The 13,894-nt window shown below is 37.1% G+C and overlaps 1 protein-coding gene and 1 non-coding gene across 2 annotated transcripts in view; both read left to right on the top strand.

Annotated features, from left to right (window-relative positions):
* The window catches only part of FBXL13 (F-box and leucine rich repeat protein 13), a 156,545-nt gene that overhangs the window by 85,856 nt on the left and 56,795 nt on the right, over positions 1-13,894 (top strand). The window lies entirely within an intron of this gene.
* On the top strand, positions 1,530-1,636 carry LOC118852522. Its single transcript, XR_005010594.1, has one exon. It is a non-coding gene; the product is annotated as a U6 spliceosomal RNA (small nuclear RNA).

A 13,894-nucleotide genomic window follows, 5' to 3' on the forward strand; every position in this document is an offset into this window, starting at 1 on the left:
TGCATTTCTCTAAATATTATTAATTGGGAGTAATCTTTGCATATGGTTGTTAATAGTTTGAAATTCTTCTGAGAACTGTTTGTTCATATTCTTTAACTATTTATCTATTGGGGAATTGCCCTTTTTGTGAATTCCTCATAAATCCTAGTCATAAGACTCTCATTAGAGATAGCTGATATAATTTTTTTAAATTGACCATTTTTCTTATTCTAGCCACATTGATTTCATATGAAAGCTTTTAAATTTTGTATAGCTTAAATTATGTACTTTCTCATTTGAGTTCCCTGACCTTGATTTGGTTAAAAATTATCTTTCTGGATGTAGTTATGTTGGGGTGCTTGGGTGGTGGTTCTTTGACCCTAATTCTAACATCACATTTTTCCTTATCCTCTGCTTGTGCCTGTGCCTGGACCCCAATTCCAAAATCCACATCCAGTTCCAAAATCACATTTCTCCCTAGCCCCAAAACACTATCCCTAGCAGTTTCTCTCTAGCCAAACAGGACAGCATGGTCTAGAAAAACACTTATCTCTCCTCCTGATACAGTGGACAAGTGCACCTATAGAATTTATTAGTTTGGACTCCCTGTATATGTGCTAAATTGGCTGTGCACTGGGCCATAATGATATTTAATACTTACTGACCTTACTGATATATATCCTAGACATTGTCAAATGTATACTCCCTTACATTTATCTTGTCTAACAAGACATTGATGGAAGCAGCCTAGATATTTCCAGTCAGCCCTGACTGTTTGTTGACTTAGTGATATTTCAGGGCTAAAACCACACCTCCAGGTAGCCCCTCCTTGGGCTATTTCCCAGTGAACTCTGGGGAAGATACCTGTGCAGTAGACACAAAAAGTGAATGTTCCTTTAAGAACTGACCACCCCTTAACCACTCCCTAATCCCACCCCAAAACAACTAAATAACATATTTGACCTATATAAACTTTACCTGTACCCCTAAGGTTGCAGGTTTCCTAAGAACTCTTGTTTACTGAAAAGCATAATAAATCTTTGCCACCTTGACTTAAAGAATGGTTGAGATCGTGAACTCATTCCAGACAGTCCCAATCCTCTCCAGTACTCAAGTCCTTGAAGGGTACTCCCCCTCTACTACCCTGTCTGGGAACTCCATACTTGGGCTTCCTGGACTTCATCTTCCCCAACCCTCAACAGTTATAAAATATGCCTCTTACATTTTGTTCTACTTTTTATATAATACTTTGTATTCAGGTTGTGAATTTATTTGGAATTTATTGTGTCATATGATGCAAGATTGCTGATATTCTCACCTATTTCCTATTTTTTCTAGCACTTCATGTTGAACAGAGAGGCCTTCCTCATGCAGTTTTATGTTCTTAAGTTTATCAAAGATTGAGAGTTTATTTTGTATTCTTGCTTATCAAGGCTATTACATTGAGCTATTCAAGTTTTTTAAAGTACTCAATAGTTTTTTTTATTTTAAATACAACAGTGAATCTCTTAAATATGGCTTATTTTTTTTTCTTTTAAATATACAATCATGTGCTTGCTTCGGCAGCACTTATACTAAAATTGGAATCATGCAGAGAAGATTACCATGGCCCCTGCACAAAGATGACATGCAAATTTGTGAAGCATTCCATATTTTTAAAATACCATTAAGCAGGGTAAAAAAGAAAAGAAAAAATAGGCAAAGAAACCAATGAAGCTTAAAAAAATATATAGTCATTCAAGGTTGTCCTACTTGTCTGTGATTCATTTTGTTCTCTTTTGTATATTTAAAACAAAAGATTCTTAAATGGCCTTCTTTTCTTTCCTTCCTTTTCTACTTTTCCATTTCCTCTTTCCCTTCTTAGTTTCTTTTTTTTTTACCGTATCCTTTTCCTACCAAATCTCTTTCTCCCTTCATACCACCCCATTGGGAAAAAATTAAAAAACACAGAAATTATAACAAATATGCATAGTTAAGTAAAACAAATTCCTACATTGGCCATGCTCAAAAATATGTCTTATATTCTACATTTTGGGTCTATTGCTTTTCTATCAGTAGCTGGATAATATGCTTAATCATTAGTCCTCTGGAGTCATCAGTAATTGCATTGACCAGGGTTAGGTCTTTCAAATATTGTTTGTCCTAAGAGTGTTGTTGTTACTGTATAAAATTATTCCCTTAATTCTGTTCAGTTTCATTGGCATCAGTTCATACAAGCAGTACCAGGTTTCTCTGATATTGTCCATCTCGAAATTTCTTATGGCACAGTAATATTCCATTACATTCATATACCATAATCTGTCTAGCCATTTCCCACTTGATAGATAACTCCTTAGTTTCCAGTTCTTTGCTACTGCAAAAGGGCTAATGTGAGTAACTTTGTACATGTGGGTGATTTTGCCTCTTTCTTTGATCCCTTTAGGGTGTAGGCCTGGTATTGACATTGTAGGATCAAAAGGTATTCCCAGTTCAATGACTTTGGGGGTGTGGTTCTTGATTGCTCTACAGTAAAACTGGACCAGTTTACCTCTCTACAAACAATGCATCATTGTATGTGTTTTCTAGCAGCCCATCCAATAATTGTCATTCTATCTCTCTTCTTTTTTTGGGGGGGGGTGGAGTTGGAGGGTTTCATCTTTGCCAAACTACTGTACCAAGTAGTTTTGATAATGAGTGCTTTATGATTTAGTTTCAGTTCTGGAAGAGCTATTTCCCCCTTCATTGTAGAGACAGAAGATAAGTCATTATGTTTTTATAGTTGTCCTATAGAGGTAACGTATATTTCTGTTTTTCTTTTTATCTTATATGTTCATAAGATTAAATTGAATGAAGGTAAATATAAAATTTTGTACTGGGGTTCAAAAAAATGGAGTTTACAAAATACAGGATTCAGGGAGGTATGTTAGATAGCAGTTTGCTTATGGCAGCCCTGTTATGCAATATACAGCCATCTCAGGATTCACCAGAAATACAAGTTTTGGAATAGGGACTCCAAGGAGGTCTTCATATAAAGGCATTTGAGAGAAAGACTTCTAAAGAAGAACAAAAGAGGCTTAAAGTGGCTTTTTCCTTCCTTCTTTCCTTTCTTGGTTTTTTTTCCTTGTCATATTCTTTTCGTACTATATCCCTTTCTCTCAACTCCCTCTCATCTCACCCCCATTGTAAAGGACAGGTTTAACATTTCTGCCTTTTTATGACATCCATTTATAATTTCTTTTTGCTCTACTATACTGTAAGCTCCTACAAACGTACCATGTGATGCCAGTAAACCTGTACATTTTGCAATGCTCTCAGTTTTTCCAACACTGTATTGAGCTCCATTATGTTTATGCTTCTGGTCATTCCATACATTTCCATAAGATGCATACCAAAGTCTCAAGCAACTACTAGCCATGTCTTTCTAGAATTCCATTAGTTTTTTCCTTTACAAATGTAGACCCTTTGCCATTTGGTGCATGTGTGTTTAATAATGTTTCACTGTCTATGGTGTCTCTAAGCACAACATAGTTTTTCTGTTTCTTTTGATATCCTGAATTTACATTGTTGGATTATGTGAACTCACTATAGCAATTCCTATTTTCTTGGAGTTCTCCAACACGGGGCATTTTGCTCTTGCATATATTCTTCACTCTGTATGTATCTTTATTTTTAAATGTATATTTGAATGCTAAAAATTGTGTTTTTTCTTAACCATTGTCATTTACTTTTATGTTATCATGGGATTTAATACATTTCCATAAGTAATTATAGTTTTAAGTTTCTGTTTTCCTCCATTCAGTTATTTTATTTATTTTTTCTTCTTTTTTCTTTTAAAGCCAGCATATGTTACATTAATTTTGCTTACACTAATATAATCCTAATCCTTTCCCACACACTCTCCTCTGAGTCATATTACCCTGTCTTTTCCCAAGTTTCTTGAATTAAATTTTATAATGACTTTCTCATTCTTTCTTTTTCTCTATTCTTTTCTTTTCCAGATTAGATAAAACTGTATAAGTTTAGAATCTTCCCTACTCTCATCACGTTCTCTCACCATCCACTTTTTTGAATAACTTTGATTTCTGCTGCTGTTTCCCAAGAGGTATTAATTCATTTCATCCCCCTCCTTATTTCTTCCCTCCTTATAGGCCATTCTGAAAGCTAACCTACTATCCATAGGAGTCATACTTAAACATTCTATCTTTATTCTGTTTCTTGTACATAGGAGGACTCCTAGAAGACAAAAACTTTGTTCTTTCCTCTGTCGAATTCTTCTATAAGCCCAAATGAAGATTCTGCCTCCATTTAGTCTTTCTCCATTTTTAAATTTTTTCTTTTTTGAGGGGCCTCCTTTTGAAGAGTCTCATGTCTAGGAAAGTCAGTGTGGTATGATGAAAGATCATCTCTGTGCCTCTTCTGGTCTGTTCATTTGTATATTTTCCAGCTTTTTCAGTGTTTGCTCCATTTACCAGTCTTCCCCTTTTTTAGTCATGTCTTCAGAGATGTATTTCTTGGTCTGAGGACTATCTTAGATGCATCTCCCAAATTCTTTGTATCGTGTGTAACAAGAGCTGGTCTGAGACCCTGGACTTGAATCCCTGAATTTGAATCACTCCCTTTGTGACCTCTGGTGTTCACTTCACTTCTCTGGTCTGTTTCTTCCTCTTAAAAAATGAAGAGCTTCAATTGGATGGTCTCTGAGGTCCATCTAGGTCTACAAAGTCTGAGGTCTATGATCCTCTGCTATGTTGCAGGCTATTATAGTCACCACTTACCTGTCCTAACTTCAGTAAGTATATCAGTCTTGTAGCCCTCGTTGTCCCATGTGTACCTGATTTCCTGGCTTGATGTTGTTGAGGGCCCAGTCACCCTCACTTCTAGAGTGGGATGCAGACCAGGATTAAAGCTATCTAGAACAAGCACTGCAAATGGACAATCATTTGGGCATAGAATAAATGAAAGCCAAAGAGTGAACTGGCTTATCGGAAGGAAATCATGCAATGCTTTCAGCGATCCCTAAAATACTCCTTGGAACAAAAATTTAACTTTTTGCAAAAACAAAAACAAACTCACAAATGCTTTCTTAGTGATAGTGGAAGGTTACGAATTTTGAACCACTATTGTCTTTGAAGATTCAAAGTTACATGTGTCCTAAAGGATGAAAAAGAGGGGAGTGGGGAGTGGGGAGAAGTGGGGAGAAAATAAACTTCCACATATTTCCAATTATAGCCTAGTCATAAGAAGTGACATAATGGATACCAGAGAGGAAAGGTTTAATTGGGAAATGGGGAAAGCCTGTCTGGTAACATAATTGAAAGACAACTTGATAGACAGTGTAAGTGCTACCCTGGTGCTCATGAAAGACTTAGAGGAAACCCTTTATCATGGTAAGAGGATGTAGAACATGGAAGAGAATCACACAGGATAAGAAGGCAAGAATGAGGTGTAATCTACACCAATGCAGAGAATACCTAAGCTTATTAGATCATAGATCTATTAAAGCATTTAAATATGTCATTTTTCAGTCTATTTATAAACTTTTCCAATTGGATTTTTTTTCCTACTGGTAATAAAGTGGAAAAAATGGTACTTTTCAAGGCCTTTAAAAACTGTTCAGACAGATTTATTCAAACTTACTTTACCATATGGTATCATTTCCTTACTCTCAACAAGACTATTAAAGCCTCTTCAAATTCTACTTTTTATCAGCTATGCTCTGAGTTGAAGGGTGAGTACTTGCAGCTGCCTGACTCAATCTGATTTGGGCTGATGATATATTTTTACTGATATTTTGCACATTAGACATTTGTTATGGAAATTTGCTGTAAAGATTCTACTCAGTTTTTCTTCTGACTTTGTTTGCATTGATTTGATAGTGAGAACAAAATGAGATAACAGTTGTAAAGTGCTTTGTAAAACTTAAAATGCTATATAAATTCTAGCTATTATCATTATTATTATTGAGTATAGTGGGGTGAAATTGTCAGATCTTTGCTTAAGGAAATCCCTTTCACAGCAGTGTGGAGGAATGGACTGAAGTAAGTAGAGAGTGGAGGCCAAAAAGACAATTAGGAAATACTACAGTAATCCAGATGAGAAGAGATGAGAGCCTAAACTAAGATGGTAACTAGGGATGAATGGAGAAGAGGGTCTGATCTGAGAGACACTCTAAGTCTGAGGTATCAAACATACTGCCCACCAGCAACACTCTCTAGTGTGGCCTGAACCAAATTAAAATGGAATTGGGAAATAACAAAATAAATAAAAACAAGAAAACATAGAAAACGTTACTTTTTAAAACTAAGTCAAGATATGGCCTGCAGAAATCCTTATAAACAGATTAGTGGCCCCTATTTCTATTTGAGTTTGTTATCACTGTTATATGACAGAATTTGGTAATTAATTGGATATGTGGGATAAGAGAGGGTGAAGAGTCAAGGACAACACTGCAGTTAGTAAGCTGGAAGACTGCAACAATGGTAGTGCTGACTACAGAAATAGGAAAATGTGGAAAAGGGATGGGTTTGAGAGAAAAAATGCATTCAGTTTTAGACATGTTGTATTTGAGAAATCTCAGGTTTGCGTGACTGCACATGTATAATCTGTATCAAAGTGCTTGCCTTCTCAAGGAGGGAAGAGGGTAGGGAGAGAGGGAATTTGGAACTCAAATATTATAAAGAATTGTTTTTACATGTAATTGAGAAAAATAAAAACATTCTTAAAAAAAAGAAATCTTGATATATCCAGTTTGAAATGTCCAATGGGCAATTTTTAATACAAGATTGAAGCTCAGAAGAAAGAATAAGGCTGAATATATAGAGTCATATGTCATCTACAGAGAGATAGTAATTAAACCCATGGGAGTGATTAGGTCAGTGAGAGGAGAGAGAAGAGTAAGGAGTCATAGAGCCTTGAGAAATCCATAAGAAGTATGCGTGGGATGATGAACCAGCCAGAAAGACTGAGCAAGAGCCCTAGTCTATAAAGAGCTAAAATAACCATACTAACTTGCATAATAAACTCATTTTAAGTATTTTAACAGGTTCTTGGGGATACCAAGTAAATCAATAAATGTACATCAGAAGTATTTCAGTAAGACAATAAGATAACATTCATAGACCACATCCTTTTGAGCAAAACTTCTTACAAAATGATAAAAAGAATTTTTAAAATGCTTGAAATAAAAATAATTGGAAAAGGTTCTTACTTTTTGTTTATTTTGGTGAGTTTCCAAGCCAGACCCCCAACAATAAAGACAGATGTTGCTTCAGAACCTTGCTCTTAGACAAAAGACTTTCTATTATGGGGCCTCATGAGCAGTAACTTCCTGTAACAAACTTAGTATCTTAGACCAGTGGCCTGATTCCTTCCTGCCACCTACAGATAGACATGGACTATCAGGTCTCCTCTTTTCCTGGGAGTTCCTTTCCATTTCGGAAACACAAGGGTAAGACACATCATGTTTGTACCAGTACTTTAATTTCTGACCCAAAGATGGACATATGAACTCAGACAACCCTGCACATTGTAAGGGAGGAACTCTTTGGGGAGATAATGATTTTAATTTATGAGGAAAGAAATGAGAGTAAGACAATGGAAAGGGAATTGCTTTTGGTTAATTTTAGACCTTTAGTGCTTCAGGTATCCATGATTTTTCATTGGCTTGAGTAATCTTTGCCTGATCATATGGCAACCCCCACCATGCCTTTTTAGGAGGTCTTAATAGGTTGTTATGACTAAAAACTAATCATTTCGTGGTTCTAGTGATAAGCCTCTCCAAACTTAAGTAGGCTGACCCTTAGACTGCAGACAGATCATCTTTGGACTTTTATCCCTTCTTCCCCCCTCTAAATGTTAGCATATATCATAAAGTTCTTTTAACATCCTTTCCCTTGGTGATTTCATATACTGTGGCTTCAGTTAGCGCCTCTATTCATATAGTACCTAAATCTATCTCTAACCCCAGCCTCTCCCTAGAGTTCCCAGTTTTACAATTGCCTGCTGGACTTGTCCACCTAAATGTGCTGCTAGTACATCAAATGCAACATAACCCAAAAAGAATTTACCTTGCTCCCCGACCCCTAAATCTAGCCTTCCTCTCACCTGTCTCTTTTTGGGGTGCCATCATCCTCCCAGTCACTTCAGAGTTATCTACCACCTTTGATTCTTCTCTCTTCCTCATCTTCCATATTCTATTATTTGCCAAGTTCTTTTGATGCCAACTCTAAATTATCTTTTGTTTTTGTTCCTTCGAACCATTTTCACTCTAAACATCTAATTTAGGCTCTTATCTCTTCTTGCCTAGGTGACTAACAATATTAGAACAATTCTTCTGGTCTGTTCCCTCTTTAGTCTCCAATATTCACATTAATGCCTGAATGATCATTCTAATGCAATGCTCTCATCCTATAATTTACCTACACAAAAACCTTCAGTTGTTTCCCATTGCCTCTCAAATCAAGGATAAACCCTTGATCTTGGCATTCAAGGCCCTCCATAATCTAGTTCTAATTTACTTTTCAAGTTGTATTTCAAACTGCTTTTCTTCATATGCCATATTTTCAGTTGATAATAGGTTACTTCTCTTTTTGCTGCATAATTTTGTTCACACGATACCTAAAGTACAAAAGATCTCTTTCCCCCACAGCATATTCATTTATTAAAATACCTCCCTTTCTTCACTGCCCAAGTGACATGCTGCTTCTCAGAAAAGCCCTTCCCTAATCCCTTTAGCTGAAAGCAACCTTTCCCTCTTATTTATCTTAGCAATTTGCCAGAACCTCATTTTTGCATGCATCCCTGCAATGCTTGCTGGTTTGGTCATGATTTAGCTTGGAAAATATATGCTAATCAAAAATTCAGTAAACACCCCAAATTATCTCTTCTGGCTTAAAGGCTATATAAAAATTGGCTAACAGAAGATGAAAAATGACTTGTATTTATAATAATATTCCATTTATATTTTACAAGTAAGGAAGCAGATTTTTTGGACTAATGACTAAAGAGTGTGATCAGTGAAGTTTTCTTTGATTTTGAAGCTATGAGAGAGAGTATAAGAAGTTGTAGTGGTTGTAATAAGAGGGCGAAAAGATGGTAACTATAGATTGTTGAATATTGTATTTTAGAAAGTTTACTGCATTGCAGAGTACATACTGATTACATAAAGAAAGCATTTTTGACTTGGCTACATAAAAGTGGAATTTTGGTGAATGGTTTCAGACTTGGTTTTATACCTCAAATCAATAGCATAATTTCCCACTTGAGAGCTAAACATACCTAACTTCTTAAAGATAGGGCAGAGACCAAATGTAGATATTTAGCCTGCTGATTTTATTCAAGTATTTGGATTTCCATAAAAGCATAGCATAAATTCACTTACCGTTCTTCTAACATCTGCACAATAACATCCACATCTGGAATCCAGATCATATACACAGGCCCTATAAGAGTTTTGAGTTGATTTTTGTATAGGGGAAGAAAGGAGGTTGTTTGTTTTTTTTAGGGCATTGATCTCTCCTTTCTAGCAAAAGCTACATAAAACATAATGATTAATTTCCTGGCTCAACTACCCACATGCTTGATTGTAGAATAAAGAGAATACACTAGTTTATTTTTAGGTTGTAATGAAGCATTATTTCATATTAGAAGTTGAGGTTTCAACTAAGATTCGAATCAGGCATGGTACCCAGTATGTTTTTCTCAATCTGGAACATTCTCTGGAAAGTGGAAGGGTGGGAAATGTGATCTAGTTTTCTGCGTAAGGAAAGATTGGGTAGCTTTTTTTTCTTCTAGCTTTGCAAGGGCTTGTTCAGTGTTGGTATACAAAGTCAGCAAAAATCAAAACCATGTGAAATGCAAAAAGTACAGATCTAAGCACCAGATATGGCACTTAGCCCCTTAGTCAGCTAGAAATTGTTAACAGTAGTAAGAAATCCAAGGTTAGGGCATTTGCATTAATATTCCTAAATGGAAGGGGGGTGGAGCCAAGATGGCAGCTGAAAAGCAGGGACTAGCGTGAGCTCCCCGCCAAGTACCTCCAAAAACCTATAAAAAATGGCTCTGAACCAATTCTGGAACTGCAGAACCCACAAAATAGCAGAGGGAAGCAGGGCTCCAGCCCAGGACAGCCTGGATGATCTCTGGGTGAGGTCTATCCCACACGGAGCTGGGAGGGAGTGGAGCACAGCAGAGCCCAGCATGGGCAGCGTGGACCAACCAGACCAGGAGCCGGGCAGAGCGTGCCCTAAATCAGTGAGCTGCAGCAGTTACCAGACTTCTCAACCCACAAACACCAAAGACAACAGAGAAGGTTAGTGGGAAAAACTGCAGGAGTGGAAGGAGTTTGCAGTTCGGCTACCTCCCCTGGGGCAGTGGAGGTGGGGCAGCTACAGCTGCAGTAGCTTCTGGCCCCAGGCCCACCTGGTGGGAGGAATTAAGAGGAGGATCAGAGCAGGAGTGCAGAGCCTGTTGAAGATCTAAGTCCAGTCCAGGTTGGGGGTTCTTGGGGAAGGAGCAGTGCTGGTGTGGCAGAGCTGGTGCATTCCCCCAAGCATGAAACATAGAACTCTTTAGTCTACAAGCAGTCATAACCCACTGAAAAACTCAAGGGTCAAGTTAGTTGGTTGGGAATATGGCCAGGGAGCGAAAACGCACCCAGATTCAGTCTCAGACCTTGGAATCTTACTTTGGTGACAAAGAAGACCGAAACATACAGCCAGAAGAAGTCAACAAAGTCAAAGGGTCTACAACAAAAACCTCCAAGAAAAACATGAACTGGTCTCAGGCCATGGAAGAGCTCAAAAAGGATTTGGAAAAGCAAGTTAGAGAAGTAGAGGAAAAATTGGGAAGAGAAATGAGAAGGATGTGAGAAAACCATGAAAAACAAGTCAATGACTTGCTAAAGGAGACCCAAAAATATGCTGAAAAATACACTGAAGTAAACAACACCTTAAAAAATAGACTAACTCAAGTGGCAAAAGAGCTCCAAAAAGTCAATGAGGAGAAGAATGCCTTGAAAGGCAGAATTAGCCAAATGGAAAAGGAGGTCCAAAAGACCACTGAAGAAAATACTACCTTAAAAATTATATTGGAGCAAGTGGAAGCTAGTGACTTTATGAGCAATCAAGATATTATAAAACAGAACCAAAGGAATGACAAAATGGAAGACAATGTAAAATATCTCATTGGAAAAACCACTGACCTGGAAAATAGATCCAAGAGAGATAATTTAAAAATTATTGGACTACCTGAAAGCCATGATCAAAAAAAAAAGAGCCTAGATATCATCTTTCAAGAAATTATCAAGGAGAACTGCCCTGATATTCTAGAGCCACAAGGCAAAATAGAAATTGAAAGAATCCATCGATCACCTCCTCAAATAGATCCCAAAAAGAAATCTCCTAGGAATATTGTCGCCAAACTCCAGAGCTCCCAGATCAAGGAGAAAATACTGCAAGCAGCCAGAAAGAAACAATTTGTGTATTGTGGAAACACAATCAGAATAATCCAAGATCTGGCAGCTTCTACATTAAGAGATCGAAGGGCTTGGAATACGATATTCCAGAGGTCAATGGAGCTAGGATTAAAACCAAGAATCACCTACCCAGCAAAACTGAGTATCATGTTCCAAGGCAAAATACAGACTTTCAATAAAATAGAAGACTTTCAAGCTTTCACAGTGAAAAGACCAGAACTGAATAGAAAGTTTGACTTTCAAACATAAGAATCAAGAGAAGCATGAAAAGGTAATCAAGAAAAAGAACAAGAAAAAGAAATTGCAAGGGACTTACTAAAGTTGAACTGTTCAGTTTACATTCTTACATGGAAAGATGATGTGTATGATTCGTGAGACCTCAGTATTAGGGTAGCTGAAGGGAATATGCATTTTATATATATATATATATATATATATATATGTACATATATATATTTATATATATATATATACATATATATATTTATGTATATGTGAGTGTGTATGTATGTATATGTGTATGTGTGTGTGTATATATTATATATATATGTACATAGAGAGAGAGAGAGAGAGGACACAGGGTGAGTTGAAGATGAAGGGAAGATATCTAAAACAAATAAAATCAAATTAAGGGATGAGAGAGGAATATATTGAGAGAGGGAGATAGGGAGAGATAGAAGGGGGTAAATTATCTCGCATAAAAATGGCAAGAAAAGGCAGTTCTGGGGCAGCTAGATGGCGCAGTGAGTAGAGCACCGGCCCTGGAGTCAGGAGGACCTGAGTTCAAATCCGGCCTCAGACACTTGACATACGTACTAGCTGTGTGACCTTGGGCAAGTCACTTAACCCCGATTGCCCTGCCAAAAAGCAAAAAAAAAAAAAAAAAAAAAAAAAAGAAAAGGCAGTTCTGTAGGAAGGGAAGAGAAGTCAGGTGAGGGGGAATGAGTGAACCTTGCTCTCATCAGATTTGACCTGATGAGGGAATACTATACATACTCAATTGTGTAACTTACCACACAGGAAAAAAGGAGGAAGAAGAAGATAAAAAAGGGGGGGATGATAGAAGGGAGGGCAGATGGGGATGGAGGTAATCAAAAACAAACACTTTCAAAAAGGGACAGGTCAAGGTAGAAAATTCAATAAAGGGGGATAGGTTAGGAAGGAGTAAAAGATAGTGAGTCTTTCAGAACATGAGTATTGTGGAAGGGTTATACATAATGATACACATGTGGCCTATGTAGAATTGTTTGACTTCTTAGGGAGGGTGGATGGGAAGGGAAGAGGGGAGAGAATTTGGAACTCAAAGTTTTAAAAACAGATGTTCAAAAAGAAAAGTTTTTGCATGCAACTAGAAAATAAGATACACAGGCAATGGGGTATAGAAATTTATCTTGCCCTACAAGAAAGAAAGGGAAAAGGGGATGGGAGGGGAGTGGGGTGACAGAAGGGAGGGCTGACTGGGGAACAGGGCAACCAGAATATATGCCATCTTGGAGTGGGGGGGAGGGTAGAAATGGGGAGAAAATTTATAATTCAAACTCTTGTGAAAATCAATGCTGAAAACTAAATATATTAAATAAAAAAATTAAAAAAAAAGAAATCCAAGGTTAAGAAGGGAGTGGAGGTAAAAATAGGTCTTGGGGAGAATCAAAATGAGGAGGTACATAGTCCATGCCAGACTGTTCTGTATCCCTCCCCTGCCTTGTAGACATGGCTTGTTGGATTAGTCAAGTGGGAGAAAAGTATGTATGTTTATGTGTGTGTATGTAAGTATCTGGACTGTAGCAAGAAGGGACAGTATTATCTGTAGGTCACCATTTGAGTTGTATAAGAAAACATCACACTGCTGCTGAATATGTAGTTCTTCCCCATCACTGTCCTTTGCCTCTCTGCTACTTGAAATTCTCATATTACGTATCCTCTGGGAAAAAAAACAGTTATTGAAGATGACTATTCAAATGCAACTGTGTGCTGTGAGAAAATAAGGATAGCTATGCTATTTATTATATCTCTTTGCGTACAATAACAGACTACATATTTGTTGTACAAAAACCAGCGTAGTTGAGAGGCTTTTCATCAGGTTGACCATGCTTGGATCCTCAGATGGGGTTGTGATCTCACTGAGTTGAAGATTCCCTGCAAAGTTACAAATCACAATCCATCCATCTCAGGACAGCCAATTCAGTGTGATTCTTATCCGTATCATTGCATAAATTCTCAAAATAACGTTTACCCAACATGATGGGGCCTTCCTTGCTATCTCCTGGTAGTTTTTTGTTGTTGTTGTTGTTGAAATTTATTTATTTTTAGTTTTCAACATTTATTTCCATAAGATTTTGAGTTCTGAATTTTACCTCTTCCCAAGATAGCATGCAATCTGATATAGGCTCTGCATATACATTGATATAAGACATATTTTCATATTAGTCATATTGTAAAGAAGAATTAGAACCAATGGGAGGA

This window comes from Trichosurus vulpecula, chromosome 5 (genome assembly GCF_011100635.1).
Source record: "Trichosurus vulpecula isolate mTriVul1 chromosome 5, mTriVul1.pri, whole genome shotgun sequence".
Classification (NCBI taxonomy): Eukaryota; Metazoa; Chordata; class Mammalia; order Diprotodontia; family Phalangeridae; genus Trichosurus; species Trichosurus vulpecula.